Source organism: Lepisosteus platostomus, chromosome 22 (genome assembly GCF_059453375.1).
Source record: "Lepisosteus platostomus isolate fLepPlt1 chromosome 22, fLepPlt1.hap1, whole genome shotgun sequence".
Taxonomy (NCBI): domain Eukaryota; kingdom Metazoa; phylum Chordata; class Actinopteri; order Semionotiformes; family Lepisosteidae; genus Lepisosteus; species Lepisosteus platostomus.
The window spans coordinates 1,904,793-1,924,006 of NC_142632.1; the positions used below are offsets into that span (position 1 = coordinate 1,904,793).

The 19,214-nt window shown below is 42.8% G+C and overlaps 6 non-coding genes and 2 pseudogenes across 7 annotated transcripts in view; 4 read left to right on the top strand and 4 right to left on the bottom strand.

Annotated features, from left to right (window-relative positions):
• The window catches only part of LOC148642866 (uncharacterized), a 137,561-nt pseudogene extending 127,183 nt beyond the window's left edge, over positions 1 to 10,378 (top strand). The window contains exons 2-4 of the transcript XR_015929121.1: positions 8,114 to 8,202; positions 9,619 to 10,041; positions 10,355 to 10,378. The product of XR_015929121.1 is annotated as an uncharacterized LOC148642866 (transcript). The remainder of the gene's footprint in view (positions 1 to 8,113; positions 8,203 to 9,618; positions 10,042 to 10,354) is intronic.
• trnat-agu (transfer RNA threonine (anticodon AGU)) lies at positions 175 to 248 on the top strand. Its single transcript has one exon. It is a non-coding gene; the product is annotated as a tRNA-Thr (tRNA).
• On the bottom strand, positions 2,437 to 2,520 carry trnas-uga (transfer RNA serine (anticodon UGA)). Its single transcript has one exon. It is a non-coding gene; the product is annotated as a tRNA-Ser (tRNA).
• Positions 5,411 to 5,527, bottom strand: LOC148642898 (U5 spliceosomal RNA). Its single transcript, XR_015929248.1, has one exon. It is a non-coding gene; the product is annotated as a U5 spliceosomal RNA (small nuclear RNA).
• Positions 10,379 to 10,416: 38 nt separating the features above from the next.
• On the top strand, positions 10,417 to 11,700 carry LOC148642899 (uncharacterized; annotated as a pseudogene).
• A 2,598-nt stretch (positions 11,701 to 14,298) lies between these two features.
• On the bottom strand, positions 14,299 to 14,440 carry LOC148642900 (U4 spliceosomal RNA). The gene has a single exon (XR_015929487.1). It is a non-coding gene; the product is annotated as a U4 spliceosomal RNA (small nuclear RNA).
• A 1,539-nt stretch (positions 14,441 to 15,979) lies between these two features.
• LOC148642901 (U4 spliceosomal RNA) lies at positions 15,980 to 16,121 on the bottom strand. The gene has a single exon (XR_015929415.1). It is a non-coding gene; the product is annotated as a U4 spliceosomal RNA (small nuclear RNA).
• A 653-nt stretch (positions 16,122 to 16,774) lies between these two features.
• On the top strand, positions 16,775 to 16,846 carry trnag-ucc (transfer RNA glycine (anticodon UCC)). Its single transcript has one exon. It is a non-coding gene; the product is annotated as a tRNA-Gly (tRNA).
• Positions 16,847 to 19,214: the final 2,368 nt, after the last annotated feature.

A 19,214-nucleotide genomic window follows, 5' to 3' on the forward strand; every position in this document is an offset into this window, starting at 1 on the left:
TCCTTGAACTTGAAAAGTTCCAGATAAGAGCCATTTGTCACCCTTTCTCTTGGTGTCGATGTTGCTATTGTATGTAAAGGTGGCAACTTGCTCAACGAGCAGGCGGAGCACACACCGAATGCAGATGTGTCTGAGTGGTGTGTCCAAGTGGCTGCAAAAGGACAGCACTCCTGGGGCGCCGTGGCTTAGTTGGTTAAAGCGCCTGTCTAGTAAACAGGAGATCCTGGGTCCGAATCCCAGCGGTGCCTTCTTTGTTCTGTCTTCTCAAACAGAACTGGTCATTATGGACAACCGCCTACGGCTAGACTTAATTAAATGCAAGTATTCATTTCCTGTCTTTAACGCAACGTGTTTTTCTTAAAATGGATGCAACTTGCAAAACATGAAATACAAACCTTGCTAATCAGCGCTCGCGGCTGGCAAAAAAAAAAGAAGTCAGCAATGTTTTTTTCTTTAACCTTAACCCTGCTAATGGAGAAGAGTTAAACGACCGAGTCTATGCAGCTTAAACGGTGCGCACGTCGGGTTCTTAGCTGAAAGGGTGGTAAATCACGCTCACCGCAGTCCTTAATCTTTTAAAGAGGATACAAAATTGAACCTAGTCGCCACATCACATACATCCTGTTCAATGATAAAAAGGTAACATCTATCCTCGCTCCAGAGTAAATCTCACGTTGAGGGCATCTTTTTTTCACTTTACCGTGAGTCGGGCTCGGCTGCACAGAAGAGAGAGCAGAGCAATGAGGTCACGGGGACAGGGGAGTCACACGCTGGCGGTTTGAATACGCGGAAGATCACTGAGGGATCCACAGTATATGGACCCTCCGTGCGCCATCAGTCCGCACTCCGGACTCTGAATCCTGCCATCCGAGTTAAGATCTTGGCGGAACCTGAGGCGCAGTTCCTTCTTAAAACGTAATCTGGTGAGCATTTCTAGAATCGTACTTGTATAGATGCAGCCTTTAATGTGTTGCCAGGTTAAAATTGATGACTTCTTGTATTTCAGTAGGCAACTGCCCTCTTGATTTCGGATTTAATTTCTTTATTACAGGGGCGCTTTTATGATGACAGAGTCATGTTCAGGTACTTTGCTTGATGGAGGAAGCTCATTTCGGACTCTGTGATCTGCTCACCTGGAAAGGTCTGCTGTACTACTACAAGAGAAAAGTAGAGTCTGGAAGAATGGACAATTTTATGATGCTTTGGAAGATAATGTTTTTTTTTCTTTGAAATCGAAATGAATCAGAATATCAGTGCAAAAGACAAACTCTTGGTTTGGTTTAAAGAGATATGGTTTTAAAACAGACAACATGTAGAAAACAGGTGTTTCTCACTTTTGGAAAAGAATGGACCGGGGGTAATATTTTACTATTTGCAGTGCTGATCTCACCGGGTTACAGTCCTATGGTATCACACCAGGGCCAGTGGCGCAATGGATAACGCGTCTGACTACGGAACAGGCGATTGTAGGTTCGACTCCTGCCTGGATCTGGTCATCTTTAAATGCATCAGGCTACTCCCTAAGTAGCCTGTGCTACTTACTGCATTGTAATCGTACCCAGTAAGAGATTTCCTTCATGTAAATGAACTGCACCTGACAGCTTTAGAAAAACACCTGGGCTCAGTATGGTGCTGAGAGCTCAGCGTTGCTGTTGTTCTAATTAGCACGCACTGCATCGGCTATGACCCAAACTTTTCAATTATTCCAATCAGTAAGTCAACACGTAGTCCACATGAAAGGTAGAAATATTCTCTTGTCTGTCTCTTGTTTGTATAGAACTGAATGTCCCTGACAATGTACCTTTAGTTTTAATTGAAGAACGGCCTTTGTGTTCAAATATATCAGACGTTTACGTAACTGCTCATGCGACACTCAGTTGTAATTAGTTAAGAAATAAAGTCGAACAACAGCTGCGGGTTTGATTCTGAACGTATCAGATTGCAGCGCCTTTTACTTCCATTGACAAATGATAGAGATTCAAAGAGAGATCCTTCAGACCAGCAAGCAAACCCACGGCTATTTCGGTTTTCTATCTAGGCAACGTTGGTGTCTGCAATAGCATACATGAAAGCGTGATGCAATTTCTGTGGCTACATTTGTTGCACGTCATGCACAGTATGAGTGTTTCTAACATCAAATGAAAAGTCAACAATTAGCGATCACGCCCTCTCCTCAGTTAACCAACTGAAACCCTTGCTGTTAACAGTTCTTTACTCCGTGCTTTACGAGCACCTACATATCGTGTCGGGTTTTTCAGCTTTATTCATTAGGTTTTCAAAGGCATAAGTAGAGCACCAGAGGTGCGAACGCAAGATGTGTGGTTATCTGAAGAACTCATTTCCATGGCAGCGGGGCCAAGCAATTTAGCACTTTTATAGTACCAGGAAAGGAGAAGCAGCACTTCGCCTCTGCCGCGCAGGCACAAGGCAACATGCGGCAGACGCGGCAGGATTCGAACCTGCGTGGGGAGTCCCCAAAGGATTTCAAGTCCGTCGCCTTAACCACTCGGCCACGACTACAGCAAGCTTACCGCCGCCGCATTCCTCCTATAATCTAACACGGAGTGCGAGGTGGCTGCGGAAACTTTTTTAAAGTTGTTCTCCGTTAAAAAAAAATACCTTTGAAAAAATACGTTCCGGCAGACAGACACGCCTCAGAGGGTTTAAGGCTGGCTTCACATTCAAATGATAAAGTCTCCCCGTCCGGATGTCAAAATGCAACTTTGGCAGACAGAAAAAACATCAACAAACCACAAATGTGGACAAGGATTTTACAAGCTGCACCACACTGCACTTTCAAAAGCATTTACATTCGTGTTAGACGCAGGAATTGCCTTTGATTTGAGCGCTTACGAACGCCATGGAAAACGAAACAAAACAAAAGCCCTCAGCTCTTGCACTTGATTATAATGCCATTACGTGTCGAAGCAATAATTTACGTCATCCTACCACTGCAACACGGGGAATAGAGGGAAATGAGCACACGCTACGAATCGTCTCAATCACTCCCTAGAGTCGTAAGGCGCATTGAAGGGTGCACCCCCATCATTAATCGTTGGGCCTCTGTAAAAGGAAAGCTGTTGAGCAGTCTTTGAAACAGCTCGGATGAAACACTTGATTGCTTCCATGTGCATCTGGAGCCCATTTCTTATTTTCACTTCACGCCGCCCAAAGCATTTCTTAAACAGAAGATTCGTGTTTGGGAATGCGCCCTGCCCTACAAATAAAACAGGTCTACGGGTCTGAAACCTGCTCCACGGAAAACAGCTGGGTTTCGCTTTCTATACAAACAAAGTCGCTAATTGTTGACTTTTTATTTGATGTTAGAAAAACTCTTACTGTGCATGACGTGCAACAAATGTAGCCACAGAAATTGCATCACGCTTTCATGTATGCTATTGCAGACACCAACGTTGCCTAGATAGAAAACCGAAATAGCCGTGGGTTTGCTTGCTGGTCTGAAGGATCTCTCTTCGAATCTCTATCATTTGTCAATGGAAGTAAAAGGCGCTGCAATCTGATACGTTCAGAATCAAACCCGCAGCTGTTGTTCGACTTTATTTCTTGACTAATTACAACTGAGTGTCGCATGAGCAGTTACGTAAACGTCTGATATATTTGAACACAAAGGCCGTTCTTCAATTAAAACTAAAGGTACATTGTCAGGGACATTCAGTTCTATACAAACAAGAGACAGACAAGAGAATATTTCTACCTTTCATGTGGACTACGTGTTGACTTACTGATCGGAATAATTGAAAAGTTTGGGTCATAGCCGATGCAGTGCGTGCTAATTAGAACAACAGCAACGCTGAGCTCTCAGCACCATACTGAGCCCAGGTGTTTTTCTAAAGCTGTCAGGTGCAGTTCATTTACATGAAGGAAATCTCTTACTGGGTACGATTACAATGCAGTAAGTAGCACAGGCTATTTAGGGAGTAGCCCAATGCGTTTAAAAACGACCGGAGCCAGACAGGAGTCGAATCTCCAAGCTCCTGATCCGTAGTCAGACGTGTTATCCATTGCACCACTGGCCTTGATGTGACACTGCAGGACTGTAACCCAGTGAGCTCAGTCCTGCAACTAGTAAAATATTACCCCCGGTCCATTCTTTTCCAAAAGTGAGAAACACCTGTTTTCTACATGTTGTCTGTTTTATAACCATATCTCTTTAAAGCAAACCAAGAGTTTGTCTTTTGCACTGATATTCTGATTCATTTCGATTTCAAAGAAAAAAAAACTTTATATTCCAAAGCATCATAAAATTGTCCCTTCTTCCAGACTCTACTTCTTTCTTGTAGTAGTACAGCAGACCTTTCCAGGTAAGCAGATCACAGAGTCCGAAATGAGCTTCCTCCATTAAGCAAAGTACCTGAACATGACTCTGTCATCATAAAAGTGTAGCGGCAATGCTTGTTAATAAGACAGAATTAAGCGTTGGAATGCTTTCCTAAATGAGGCCCCATCTCACCCTCCATCTTTGTAGTGCAGCCACAGAGAAAGTATTCATGCAGGCTGATTTAAGATGTTTTCGTTTGATAAGGGACAGCTCCCAGACGGGGATGCACTTAGCTAAGCCTGGCTATCATGATCAATGGTCATCCATTGGCGCCTATCTGTCTAGGGAGTGCCGAATGGACATCTTAACTGCATTCCCAAGTGTCAAGAGTAAGTGACTTATATCTCACCTTGATCAACCAATCAGGGATTGGCAGGGCGTGGTAATACCACGTGGGTCTCCAATGCCCGCCAAACTCTCAACCAATCAGCACACATCTGTGTCTTGGTCAAAAAGGGAGCGCAAGCTCAGATCGGGGCTCTCCTTGGCCATTTTCGCGCATCCTCAGAGACAATCACATGACAACTGCTTTTGTCTACAAAGGGACTTGGACTTTGTTCTAAGCGCGAGGCCGAAGATCCCGTACGTATTCAGAATTCTACCAACGTGAATGCTCCGCTTGATCAACGGCAGCCTACAGTTGGACCCTCGTCGACAACCTGAATAGCTTATTCAGAAGCAGCGCTGGACCGGGAACGAACCAGTTTCTTCCCAGGCAAAAGAGTGACTTGTGAGGACTCGCAGTCACACTCTGTGCATAGAGACTTTCTACTAGCCAGCCGGACTGCTGGTAGATCCCCTCGAGCAACGACTGCCCTGCGCGCCGCAGTCAGATTCCTCCGCCCGTCCTACTCCGAGCTGCACCTCTACTGGTTGGCCGACCACTCTGGGAAGCCGCTATGCAAAGCGAGGTCCCAAGATCCCCTGCGGCCGGACACTTCGCGCCCCCCAAAGAAAAGAGCGCCAATCAGACAGGCGGAGACCGAGGACTCGCAGAGCACACGGCCACAATCGCCATAACAAGAGTGATTGTGAGCGTTGTTGTTTTCTCTCTTTGACCAGCCCAGCTGCGCCCCACCCGAAGGCAGGGAAGCACAAAAATTGCATGGAACTCATTCATGCTCCTCTCCACGGAAATCTTTAGTAAAAGGCAAAAGATTTCTACGAAATGAAGAGAAACCAGAGTGTGTGGCTGCACAGCTGCAGGAGCCCAGGCCGCCTTCAAAGCCTCTGCCCTGCCGGTCGTGGTTGGCAATGCACCTGGCCTTAGAAACGAGCCAGTGGGGCCCGTTCAGCCCCGGGCTCATCGCCAGCGGCTCTCGGCTTGCAGGCGTGCCCAATCCGTGCGATAACTCGGAAAACACCTGGCCACACTGTGCCGGAAACGACGCACTCTGGGAAGCCGCTATGCAAGCCCTGCAGGACACCACCAGAGAATGCTCACGATTTCGGAAGCTGTCTCCGGGACGTGCTGATTCCACACATCCTGAATGAATCATGATATTGTTAGTTGCTGTCGCTAGACGTTCAAATGAGTTTCATGGCCAGATGGACTGTTTTCTCCAGCGGTATAGTATTGCAGTGAGACAGCACGATGCCTGTAGGACGATGTCACGCTAAACGCCACAGATTGTGTTTGTCCGTTAGTGTCAGCCGTCCTGCAGCCACGGGAAGTGGGACACAAACATGCTGCAATGCTTTCAGGACGTTAGGATTTGTTTGTGCAACATCCGAGAAGAGTTCTTGTGGCTTGAATGTGAACTGTACATGCCCGCCCCCTTTCCTCTGTAGTGCATGAGTTCCTCCCGGCATGCCCTTCGTCATTGTTCTGTCATCTTGTATTTAAAGGGTTGTATTTCTGCTGCTGAAAATAAGCAACGGTTTTCTCACAACGCCCTTTGTTCCCGACGGAGCCCTTGTCTGTCATGAAATTCTTCAAAACCTCAAGCTAGAAGAAGAAGAAGACGACAAATATGAAGCGTTACAGCAACGACATATCGCTACAAGCAATATGAAATCAAACTGACAGCACACGGCGTTTCGTGCTGACTCAAAAGTGATCTCGACAGACGCTGTTCTCTATGGAAGCCCGTTTCCGCCAGGGCGTAACAAAAAACGCGCTATGGTATCTCAGAATTCCGACTTAGTATCTCAGAATTGCGACTTAGCAACTCAGAATTCCGACTTAATATCTCAGAATTGCGACTTAGCAACTCAGAATTCCGACTTAGTATCTCAGAATTGCGACTTAGTAAGTCAGAATTCCGACATAGTATCTCAGAATTGCAACTTAGCAACTCAGAATTCTGACTTCAACTCTCACAGTTTTGACGTCACTTCTGGCGCCAGCAATGAAAGTACAGTAGGTTGCTCATCTGGCATAGGAAATCTACTGTTCACAATTCAATCCGGGTACAGTGCCACATTCTACTGATATCTTCATACAATTCACAGACTTAAATAACGTCTGCGTAAATTGTACATAGACTAACGTAGCTAAGTAAAAAAAAAATCATATGCAAGAGCTACTTGGATGGTTTTGGTTGATCGATTTAACCTTCCCAAGTGCGACCTAATTAATGAGGCAAAACTAACAGTAGGCCTATACTCTTGTGGGGGTTTCGTCCGTTTGTACAAGGCAGCTCCTGCAAACACTTTACCAGCAGCTATTTCAGCACAGTAACATAGCTAGCTTTGGACCCATATGAGCGAGGATGGTGCTATGAGCTTCTACGCGAGTCAATCTGGGGTCGCCTATTCACGATCAAAACATAAATTTGCTTCGATACAATTAATGAAACCCGTAACAATACAGACATACATTAAAGGGAACGTCTTTTATTATTTTTGTTTACTCTCCCCCTTTGTACGTTAAGAGATTTGATATGCTTATTTATTTTCAAAATCCTTCCAATAATGTACTTGGCCAAACCCCAATATCTCTCCGTCTAATTGCTCAGATACAATTTTGTGATTGCGTATCTCTCAGAAACATACCAGGATCACAAGCATGTTTATGTTTACTAAACATGATCAGGCTACATTAAACTGTCGCAAACGTCTTGCCATGGGAGCGGCCCGTATGTCTCCCGAGCCGAACTTTGATAGGCACAACGGTCTAATTTTTACAAACCCTCCATCCGGTCTTTTCGGCTTCCTAAGGCTGTAAATTACCAAGTGACACGCACAAAACAACCGTTATTATAATGAAGACATTCGTGTGTGTTTAGTAACAATTCCAAAACTTAGTTATATCAATTTTTGGTTTACAGAACATGTTTTTACAGCTGTGGTTTGATTCAGCTTTCTGTAACTTTTTGATAAGTTAGCTGCTCTTAAGATGATTACAAGGTAGAGTAGGTTAAAACTAGTCACTAGGTTAGAATTGACCAACCCTCCTTCAGGAGATATAACTTTCTGCAGAGTTTAGACTGTATCAAATCTGTATCTTTGAGCTCAAGCTAACCGGGTGTTCTATAGACAGTGATTAGTTGAGTGAGGTGCTGCCTGTGAATGCATACTGTATGTGACAAGTCAGATTAAATTGAAAAGCCTACTCTACATTTGTCATTCACATACCCTTGGGGTGTGACCTACTGTATGTGCACCCTGTGAATGCAAATGTGTGGCGAGTGTTGGTCATCGTTGCCTGTCCTGGACTACTTCTAAATGTACTATAATGCATACTGTTGGAGTCTGGGCAAACAGGAGGCTAGGTAATTACACTATGCTAACTAATCAATGCTGCACCACTGTCCCATGTGTGCTTCCTAGGCCACAATTGCAGGATGGAGGATCTTATCGATTTCCTCAGGGAGAGGGACATTCCAGAGTCCACTATCGAAAAAATGAAGGAAGAAAGGGTAGTTAACAGAATGAATGTGTTCCTGTTTATTATAACTAACTCCCACTGACCTACTGTAGCTATTAACAGCACTTTAAGTACTGTGAAAAGTCAGAGACCACCCTTTTGCTTATTTAATTTCCAGTCAAAACGGTCATTAAGTGCAATTGATTTATTTTTCAATGTCAGGAATTATTCCAGGAAACATATATTTAACACAAAATTACACAAAAGCATCCACAACTAAATATAATGTCAAATCTTTCATTGTTTATTGTGTCCACCCTTTGCCTTTATTACAGCTTCCATTATTTACAGGAGACTTTCTTTGAATTTTTCAAATAAATCCACGGGGATATTTTTTCATGCTTCTTGTAAACACCTCCAAAGTTCAGTCTTAGAAGTTGGTTGTATTTTCTACTTCTGCTGGTTCAAATCCAAATCCACTCTGTAACTCATCGTCCATAAAACCTACTTTTCTCAAGTGTCCAGTTTTGGTGTTCTAGGGCAAATTTTCTTCTCTTTTGTCTATTTCCTTTTCAAATAGTGACTTTTTGACAGATACACATCCCTTCAGACCCATAGCATTGTGTTGTCTTCTTACAATGGAAGTATTGACAGAAACACATGTGGATTTTTTTCAGATCTGATGCAAGAGTGATCAAAACGTTAACTTCTGTCTATGTGATGCTGATGTTCTCAGTGGTCTACCAGGCCTTGCACGATTGTTAGGAGTCCCATTTTCTCTATATATTGTAGTAATTTTTATCTCCAGTTTTGGAAACTTGTTTTTCACTTATTTTCCTTTGGCTTATATTTTCCTCATGCAAGTGAACTATCTTTAGAGCTAATCTTATCAGAAATATCGCCTCTTGCCATTTCAGATGCACATGACAAAGACATGTGCAAGGCAGCTATGGTGTGTTTGGTAGTTGTTTGAATGTTAGTGTCACTTTTAATGGAAAGTGTTCTAATATAATGTCAGTGACAGTTTTGGGATCAACTTGTGTTGGGAGGACACAGCTGTAACTTGTTTGATTGGACGGATGGAAGACTTAAAGTGCCAGAAGGGTGCACAAAAGTAAAGAGTGGGCAAATATTGATAGATTTGATATTATATTTAGTGTACTCTTCTGTCAAATATATGTTTCTTGCATTATTTTCTGACACCAAAAACTAAATAATTTGCATTGAATGGCTGTTTGAACTGGAAATTAAATAAATGCAAGGGTGGTCTCTGACTTCTGCACAGTACTGTACAGTATATTGATATTTTCACGTACTGTATAGTAGATTTTTTCACTTCATACAGTACCTCCACAATCCCGAATGGACTTTTTCCTTAAACCAGTATCAGCATATTGATCCACATAAAATGATGCTTTAAGTATGGTATTTTGAAACAGAAAATTGATAATACACTTTTCATTTTTAGATTGATGCCAGTGTCCTGATGTTAATGACAGATGAAAAGATGAGGGATTATTTGCCATTTTATGGAGACAGATTAGCAGTGATGGGATATTGTAGGAGACACGAAAAAGAGCCCAACAGTAGGAAATCAAAGCTTTTTGATAGACTGAAGTCAAAACTGAATAAAAGAAAAAAGTGTAAGCATCCAGAAAATATCACTCATCATCAAGATGTGAACACACAGAGGAAAGTAAGGAAAGTGGAGTTGGGCTGGATGCTGTATGATGAAGGAAAAGGAGGCTTTATCCAGGTGAGAACCAAAAAGGTGGTGGAACACGAAAGTTAAGTGTTTCAAAGGACTGGAAAAAAAGACCTCATAACGGAGGCAATAGGTTTGTTTTTCCCAGATGGAAAGAATGCACATGGAAATATTTCTGAGTTTGAGGTGGATCTGATAAATTATCAAGAAGTTTCCTTAGATGAGGACAGTACAGTGGGAGCCCTATATGAAGCCTCAAAGTCAACTATCATGAGGTTCTATCTGTCAACCAAAATGAAACATGACAGTGGTGGTGTGGAGACACAGCAAGAATCAAACACTGCAGATCACTCACAGGAAAACACACAGGATTTTCCCTCTACATACTCACAAATTGATCCACCATTGGAATTAGAAACATTAGATGTCATCTATGTTGGAAATACTGGAAATGATTTGAACTTAGGCAGTGATGACGTGGCACAATTTTATCCTGCAGATGTCACAGACGATTCCAGTTTAGCTCGGCAAAGTTCTACCATATTTACTTGGGAAAATGTGGAGGATAGCAATATCATTACAATTTTCAATGGAGACCTCTCTGAGATGGGAGAACAAAGTCTAGAAGACACTTTGCCTCTGGCACAAGAACTCAGGGAACCAGACAAAAAAATCCTTGTTGTCCATCACAGCCAGATACTATCTGAGCTTATTGAACATTTCACTGATGAACGCCTTTAATATACTCAATCAGAAATTCAAGTAAAGCTTCTACTACCAAATGGGCAGTATGAGAATGGATATGATGATGGAGGCGTTCTCAGAGATTGCCTCTCTGAATTATGGCATGAATTCTATGAACAATGTACAACAGGCAACACTTTCAAGATACCATTTCTCCGACATGACTAGGGCAAAAAAAAGTGGCAGAGTATAGGTAAAATTATTTCTTTTGGTTGGCAGAAAGAGAAGTATTTGCCCATCAAGCTTGCTCCTGTAATCTTGGAACAGGCAGCTCTTGGATATGTGAAGAGTGATCTTGTTGACAATTTTCTAAAGTATGTCTCAGAATCTGACTATTATACCTTGGAATGTTGTCGCAGAGACTTCAACAGTTCTGACCAAGATGAATTAAAGGAATTCTTGGACAACTACAGCTGCTGAAGAATGCCAAATGCACACAACATTGAACAAATTCTGCAAGAACTGGCTCACAAAACCCTTATTCAAGAGCCTGCTTATGTTATCGAACAGTGGGAAAGTGTACTCGCTCCCCTCAGCAAAGCCCTTGAGGAAATTTAAACTGTGTATGAAAACTTGCAGCCAACGGCAAGGAAAATCATACGGTCACTGAAGTTTCCCTGCACAATGAATGCAGGGGAAAAGGAAATATCAAAGCATATTACAACATGCCTGTGAGAGTGTGATGGAAGGAAACAGTCTCTGTTCCTGAGGTTCTGCACAGGCTCAGATCTTTTTCTTGGCAAGACTGTAACTGTTGACTTCACACACATGCAAGGATTTGAGAGAAGACCTATGGCACATACATGTGGCTGTTATTTGAGAGTGTCTATTCATTATGATAGCTATCCTGACTTCAGGTGTGAAATGAACAAAATTTTGGAAATTAATATATGGGTAATGGACATAGTTTAGTATTTTAGTCTGTCGACCTACAGACTACACAGATTAGAAATATGTGCATCTTTCACCATTCAAGACTTTTGGTAAAGTATACTTATTCACAGTATGCATTTAAAGGCCATCTGACCAAGTCTGTACCTTTACACATATAAGCATATAAGATATACTGAGTTTTGAGTGTACTTATGATAGAATGTTCATAATTTCACTGAACAAATTAAAAAGTCTCAGGTTAAATTGCACTTTTATTTTTGTCATTTTGGTACAATAATTTCTTTTAGACTGATTGTTCATACAGTATATTGAGTGAGAAACTAATGGATGTTTTTTCACCTTAAAAAAAATATGGTGATGCAGTTTAATAAAAGTTCTTTTTTGAGCGATGTGCATTCTCTAAGCTACCAAGCACTTTTGTGCCAATGAACTCTGGTGCCATGTAGTGTCTAGTCATGTTACAACTTTTGCGTTGTATGTAATTTAGTCACAATATGGCAGCAGAGTTTATTTGCACAATAACTGGACAGTTCATGGCAAAGATGAATTCTAAGTGCTCACTTTGGTCAGCACTTGATTTAGAATGAATCTTTGTTATTAACTCTTCAGTTAGATGTTTCTTGGGGTAGCGGTAACTTTGCAGAATCTGAATTTTTTTATTTGTGTTTGACTAGTTTGGCTATTTGTGGATTTTGTCTGACATTTTTATGAAACGTCAAGATTGCAGATGAGTTCAAATGCCTTGCGTTTAGTGAATATTATTTGTACTATATTTACATTGCATTTGGTGAAAGGAAATGAGAGAGGTGAGGTAATGTTATTGTCAAACATTTCATATAATGTTAGATAATGTTATTGTCAAATCAAAGTTGGGTTGCTTTTATGTGTAAACATTATCTATAGTCCATTAAAGATTGTTTACACTGTTTGCATCTTTTGGCACATTTACTTTCATTTGTTCCTTGTTTCATCCTATTTCACACTCAATGTTAAATCAGATCTAAAGACAACACATTAAAAGTGGTAACATCTTTACCACTTGTAATGTGTAACATCAAATGCTGTGGCATTTGAGAAAAACAAAACACCAAAACACCTAGATCCCACATTTGTAAGCAGTTTATCTTATCCAGAGAGTGCAAAGTCCCCTATTCTCCTATTCCTACTCAAGGTCCAGCCCATTGAGGACCATTTCATGTAGTCTTAAGTAAAGGTCACTGATTTCAAACACATCATCTGGCATTGCAAAGTTCTGTTCAGCCATCAGTTCAACACAAAGATGGAAGACATCCTCATCACAGGGGTAGTCCTTTACACAACAGTCTTCTTGACAGATATCGACTTTGATTTGGTCAACTGCCTGCAAATAGTTCTGTGCGCCATATAAACTAGGGGTAGCATACATCGCTGAAGGTCGTCCACTGGGAGCGCGAGGGTTGTGGGTTGGCCTTATTCTGTGATTATTCCAGGCAGTCAGCACTTCATTGAGCTCCTCCTATAGAAATCAATAGAAATCAATTGTTTTGAAATAAGGTTTGTTAAATCACTTTATGGAACTCAAAGAAGAGATCTTTAATAAGTATAATAGTATAAAACATAGTAGAATTTTATGTTTTACTATTCATATCAAAATCTGTAATGACAGGTATGTTTCATTTACCTGTATGGTGTTTTGGAAGCAAAACTGAATGAGTGATTTGTCGATGAAGGTGTCAACAAAATGCCATCTTCTCTCAGCTGTTCAAAATGGTCCATCCAAAACTGACTGCACTTTGCTCTTAGTGTAGCCCACCAGCGTTCAATTCTCTGATTCCCAGTGCTTGGGCAAAGAGTGACACATTCTGTGCTATCCTCATTCATTTCGCCCAGAAACTTTTGCATTACAGCAACGTGGGTGTTTTCGGTTCCATGATCAAGTCGTACTCTTTGTGGAAGACCATTGTTTTTATAGACAGCGTCTATAAAATAATCCGCAATAATTCATGGGTCATTATTGGTTTTGTATGCTTCTAACCAGATCATTTTTCTCGAGAAGCCATCAATGCACCCGTTGATGCATATCCCGTAAGGTTTTAATTTGTCATACCCATCAATATGCCACACATAGTTTGGTCCGCGGCTGTAATACTGCCGGCGTCTCAGGCGATTTTGCGCACGCAGATCTACTCCTCGCCCGCCCATAAGGTGCAGTAACTGACGGACAGTCTCTCTATCCGTTATTATCCCTGCCATCCAGCATTTCTGGTGCATCCACCGATAGCCATGATGTCTGCCAGAAGTCTGTAGCTGTTGGTGTATGAATGAGGCGACCTCCGCTTCATCTGTCTTGTTTCGCCTTCGCCAGAGCTGATTCTTACACAGCATTCTTTCCAAGGTCCGAAGACTCAGTTTTACATTGTGTGATTCCTCCAATAACACCAAAATTTCATGGTTTGTGTAACCACGACAAAATAAGTCCTCTATAATGGTGTCCATCTTGCAAACCGTGTAGGGATTATAACGAGCAAAACTATTGTAGACCTGCATTAATTTGATTTTTATCAGGGCACTTGACAATACAACTCCCCATGCCTTTAGATCTTGTATGATTTATGAATGATTTTAAGTCGCAATTCTGAGTTACTAAGTCGCAATTCTGAGATACTAGGTCGGAATTCTGAGATACTCCCTGGCGGAAACGGGCTTCCATAGTTCTCTGCATAACGCTGAAAGAGCTAAAGAGCGTTTCTGTTGAGATGTAACAAGCTCGTTTCTTTCTACCATGATGTCACCATGATAAAATCTATCTTTAAACACCTTGCTCAGTCTCTAACGAGACTGTCAAAAATTGCTTTCGCCGATTGTATTGCAAACCGATGGAAGTGGGGTATTGGGAAAAGTTTTCAACTAGCAATAATCGCGCCTCGGCTAAACCTCACAGGCTACGATACTGCTACTGCGCAAAGCTGACGGTTGCCAGGCAACCGCGGGGATCCTATGGAAATCATTATCAATCGTCTCATGGCATGTCGTTGCTGTAACGCTTCATATTGTCGTCTTCTTCTTCTAGCTTGAGGTTTTGAAGAATTTCATGACAGACAAGGGCTCCGTCGGGAACAAAGGGCGTTGGGAGAAAACCGTTGCTTATTTTCAGCAGCAGAAATACAACCCTTTAAATACAAGATGACAGAACAATGACGAAGGGCATGCCGGGAGGAACTCATGCACTACAGAGGAAAGGGGGCGGGCACGTACAGTTCACATTCAAGCCACAAGTACTCTTCTCGGATGTTGCACAAACAAATCCTAACGTCCTGAAAGCATTGCAGCATGTTTGTGTCCCACTTCCCATGGCTGCAGGACGACTGACACAAACGGGCAAACACAATCTGTGGCGTTTAGCATGACATAGTCTTGCAGGCATCGTGCTGTCTCACTGCAATACTATACCGCTGGAGGAAACAGTCCATCTGGCCATGAAACTCATTTGAACGTCTAGCTACAGCAACTAACAATATCATGATTTATTCAGGATGTGTGGAATCAGCACGTCCCGGAGACAGCTTCCGAAATCGTGAGCATTCTCTGGTGGTGTCCTGCAGGGTGCCTGTGGGCGTGCGTTGGTGGTATAGTGGTGAGCATAGCCGCCTTCCAAGCAGTGGACCCGCGTTCGATTCCCTTCCAACGCAGTGGCGATTGGTTTCAAATGCTGTCATGAGCCTTGGATTGTGACTAGCAAAGCGAAGCCTTTTGAAAGAGCTAAAGCACTGCATAACGGAATTGAAGGAGAATCTTACAGGGGATTCTGAGTGGTGTCTGCATACACGCAGTCCGATACGGGTGCTTAAAGCTTGAGCTACTCTCAATGTCATGCTGCCTTTCCCCGGAGTAAATCTGTTACATTGAAAGAATGCTTCTCGCAGGTTCAAAAAGGGACCCTTGTTAATTGGAGAAATCAATGATTTCGAATTAATTCTGTATGTGTTAAAAGCTGCTCATGATGTTTCCCGAGCCGAAACACAGTGCGTTTTTCCAAGCCATTTGACAAAGCCCACCCACTGAAAACTTCAGCAGATCGTGTAAAGACGTTCAACTTTGTAACTACTGCACGCAAAGGAAGCAGAATAAATTCCTCTTTTCAAACTGTCAAAGCCTTGCTTTGCGAACGCTGCAGGACATCGCACAATCTCTTTTGAACGGGGACAAACGATTTCTTATGGGGCGCAGTTAGTACAGACGTTTAAAAAGCTCCACTCATGCCGACGATGCAGCATGAAGAAGCGCAACCTAACGTTTGACAGACAAAAGCCGGGCGCCGCTACGAGCAATATGAAATCAAACTGACAGCACACGGCGTTTCGCGCTGACACAAAAGTGATCTCGACAGATGCTGTTCTCTGCATAACGCTGAAAGAGCTAAAGAGCGTTTCTGTTGAGACGTAACAAGCTCGTTTCTTTCTACCATGATGTCACCATGACCAATTCTGTCTTTAAACACCTTGCTCAGTCTCTGACGAGACTGTCAAAAATTGCTTTCGCCGATTGTATTGCAAACCGGCGGAAGCGGGGCATTGGGAAAAGTTTTCAACTAGCAATAATCGCGCCTCGGCTAAACCTCACAGGCTACGATACTGCCACTGCGCAAAGCTGACGGTTGCCAGGCAACCGCGGGGATCCTATGGAAATCGTTATCGATCGTCTCATGGCATGTCGTTGCGGTAACGCTTCATATTTGTCGTCTTCTTCTTCTTCTAGCTTGAGGTTTTGAAGAATTTCATGACAGACAAGGGCTCCGTCGGGAACAATGGGCGTTGTGAGAAAACCGTTGCTTATTTTCAGCAGCAGAAATACAACCCTTTAAATACAAGATGACAGAACAATGACGAAGGGCATGCCGGGAGGAACTCATGCACTACAGAGGAAAGGGGGCGGGCACGTACAGTTCACATTCAAGCCACAAGTACTCTTCTCGGATGTTGCACAAACAAATCCTAACGTCTTGAAAGTATTGCAGCATGTTTGTGTCCCACTTCCCGTGGCTGCAGGACGACTGAAACGAACGGACAAACACAATCTGTGGCGTTTAGCGTGACATAGTCTTGCAGGCATCGTGCTGTCTCACTGCAATACTATACCGCTGAAGGTAACAGTCCATCTGGCCATGAAACTCATTTGAACGTCTAGCTACAGCAACTAACAATATCATGATTTATTCAGGATGTGTGGAATCAGCACGTCCCGGAGACAGCTTCCGAAATCGTGAGCATTCTCTGGTGGTGTCCTGCAGAGCACCTGTGGGTGTGCGTTGGTGGTATAGTTGTGAGCATAGTTGCCTTCCAAGCAGTTGACCCGGGTTTGATTCCCGGCCAACGCAGTGGCGCTTGGTTTCAAATGCTGTCATGAGCCTTGGGTTGTGACTAGCAAAGCGAAGCCTTTTGAAAGAGCTAAAGCACTGCAAAACGGAGTTGAAGGAGAATCTTACAGGGGATTCTTAGCGGTGTCTGCATACACGCAGTCCGATACGGGTGCTTAAAGCTTGAGCTACTCTCGATGTCATGCTGCCGTTCCCCGGAGTAAATCTGTTACGTTGAAAGAATGCTTCTCGCAGGTTCAAAAAGGGACCGGGGTAAAGTTAGCTCGAAGTTCGAAAACGATTTTGGCACGCCTGTAGCGCTTTCACGAAACCTCTTAGAATTGCGAGAATGCTTGTTTTGTGTATAAAATACATTGTGGATGCTTTCTCAGCCTTTACTTTTTCGTTTTTATGACATTTTTTTGACCAAGCACGAATATTCTTTTGTCCATATCTTCGCAATGGAAGCACAGAACGCCGTCAAACCAAATGCATTTTAAAGACCACGACTTGTGGATATTTCCACACTCTTTACATCAAACTATCAGTGAGCTAATTATCTTTTTTTAAACCTCCGGTTTTTCATCGATGCGTAATTACGCACGAACTGGAACCCGGGGGACTGCTGTGTGCACACGTTCACAACGCGAGAAATACTGTTCAAATCGCTTCGTGCGAAAAACCCGTATATGACCATAGGAAGCAGAACAGCGCAGTCTCCCATTACCCAGACTGTAAGCACGGGAATAAAGCTTTGTTTGACTTCTGAAACCCTTCCTTTACGCCCTGTTTTCATTCAGGTAAGGGTCAACTATATTGAAAATACTACTGACAGCAGGAAGATTAAAATATTCTTTACTCAGCATCTTATTAAAAACAGCTCCCATGATGTTCAAACCGATTTTTTACACAGAACACTGACACAGCTTTGCATTCTGAATCTCTTTTTCTCATGCTTTTATTTAATATGGCACAATACACTGGGATAGGGGTATTCTGTTCACAAACCAATAGCATTTAAACCACAGCACCCACAATGCTGCAAGTGTTTTGCACACTAAGCAGGTCCTCTGACTTTTCCCAGCTTTATTTTGGGTTGTGGAACCTTTCTTTATATTTTTTAGGATTTTCTGAAGATAACACTACAGGTGGGATGGGTGGGTTGTCTTCATGGCTCAATAGCATTTCAAATACAGCACCCACACTGCTGAAACCAAGTGTTTTACACACCAGACAGGCCCCCGAACCTCATACAACCTTACTGTGGCTGTGGCCCCTGTCTTTATTTTGTAATGAGTTTCTGAAGATAACACTACAGGTAATACACTGGGACAGGTGGGTCGTCTTCATGGCTCAATAGCATTTCAAATACAGCACCCACTCTGCTGAAACCAAGTGTTTTACACACCAGACAGGCCCCCAAACCTCATACAACCTTACTGTAGCTGTGGCCCCTTTCTTTAATTTTTTATGATTTTCTGAAGATTACACTACAGGTAATACACTGGGACGGGTGGGTCGTCTTCATGGCTCAATAGCATTTCAAATACAGCACCCACTCTGCTGAAACCAAGTGTTTTACACACCAGACAGGCCCCCGAACCTCATACAACCTTACTGTGGCTGTGGCCCCTGTCTTTATTTTGTAATGAGTTTCTGAAGATAACACTACAGGTAATACACTGGGACAGGTGGGTCGTCTTCATGGCTCAATAGCATTTCAAATACAGCACCCACTCTGCTGAAACCAAGTGTTTTACACACCAGACAGGCCCCCAAACCTCATACAACCTTACTGTAGCTGTGGCCCCTTTCTTTAATTTTTTATGATTTTCTGAAGATTACACTACAGGTAATACACTGGGACGGGTGGGTCGTCTTCATGGCTCAATAGCATTTCAAATACAGCACCCACTCTGCTGAAACCAAGTGTTTTACACACCAGACAGGCCCCCAAACCTCATACAACCTTACTGTAGCTGTGGCCCCTTTCTTTAATTTTTTATGATTTTCTGAAGATTACACTACAGGTAATACACTGGGACGGGTGGGTCGTCTTCATGGCTCAATAGCATTTCAAATACAGCACCCACTCTGCTGAAACCAAGTGTTTTACACACCAGACAGGCCCCCGAACCTCCTACAACCTTACTGTAGCTGTGGCCCCTTTCTTTAATTTTTTATGATTTTCTGAAGATTACACTACAGGTAATACACTGGGACGGGTGGGTCGTCTTCATGGCTCAATAGCATTTCAAATACAGCACCCACTCTGCTGAAACCAAGTGTTTTACACACCAGACAGGCCCCCGAACCTCATACAACCTTACTGTAGCTGTGGCCCCTTTCTTTAATTTTTTATGATTTTCTGAAGATTACACTACAGGTA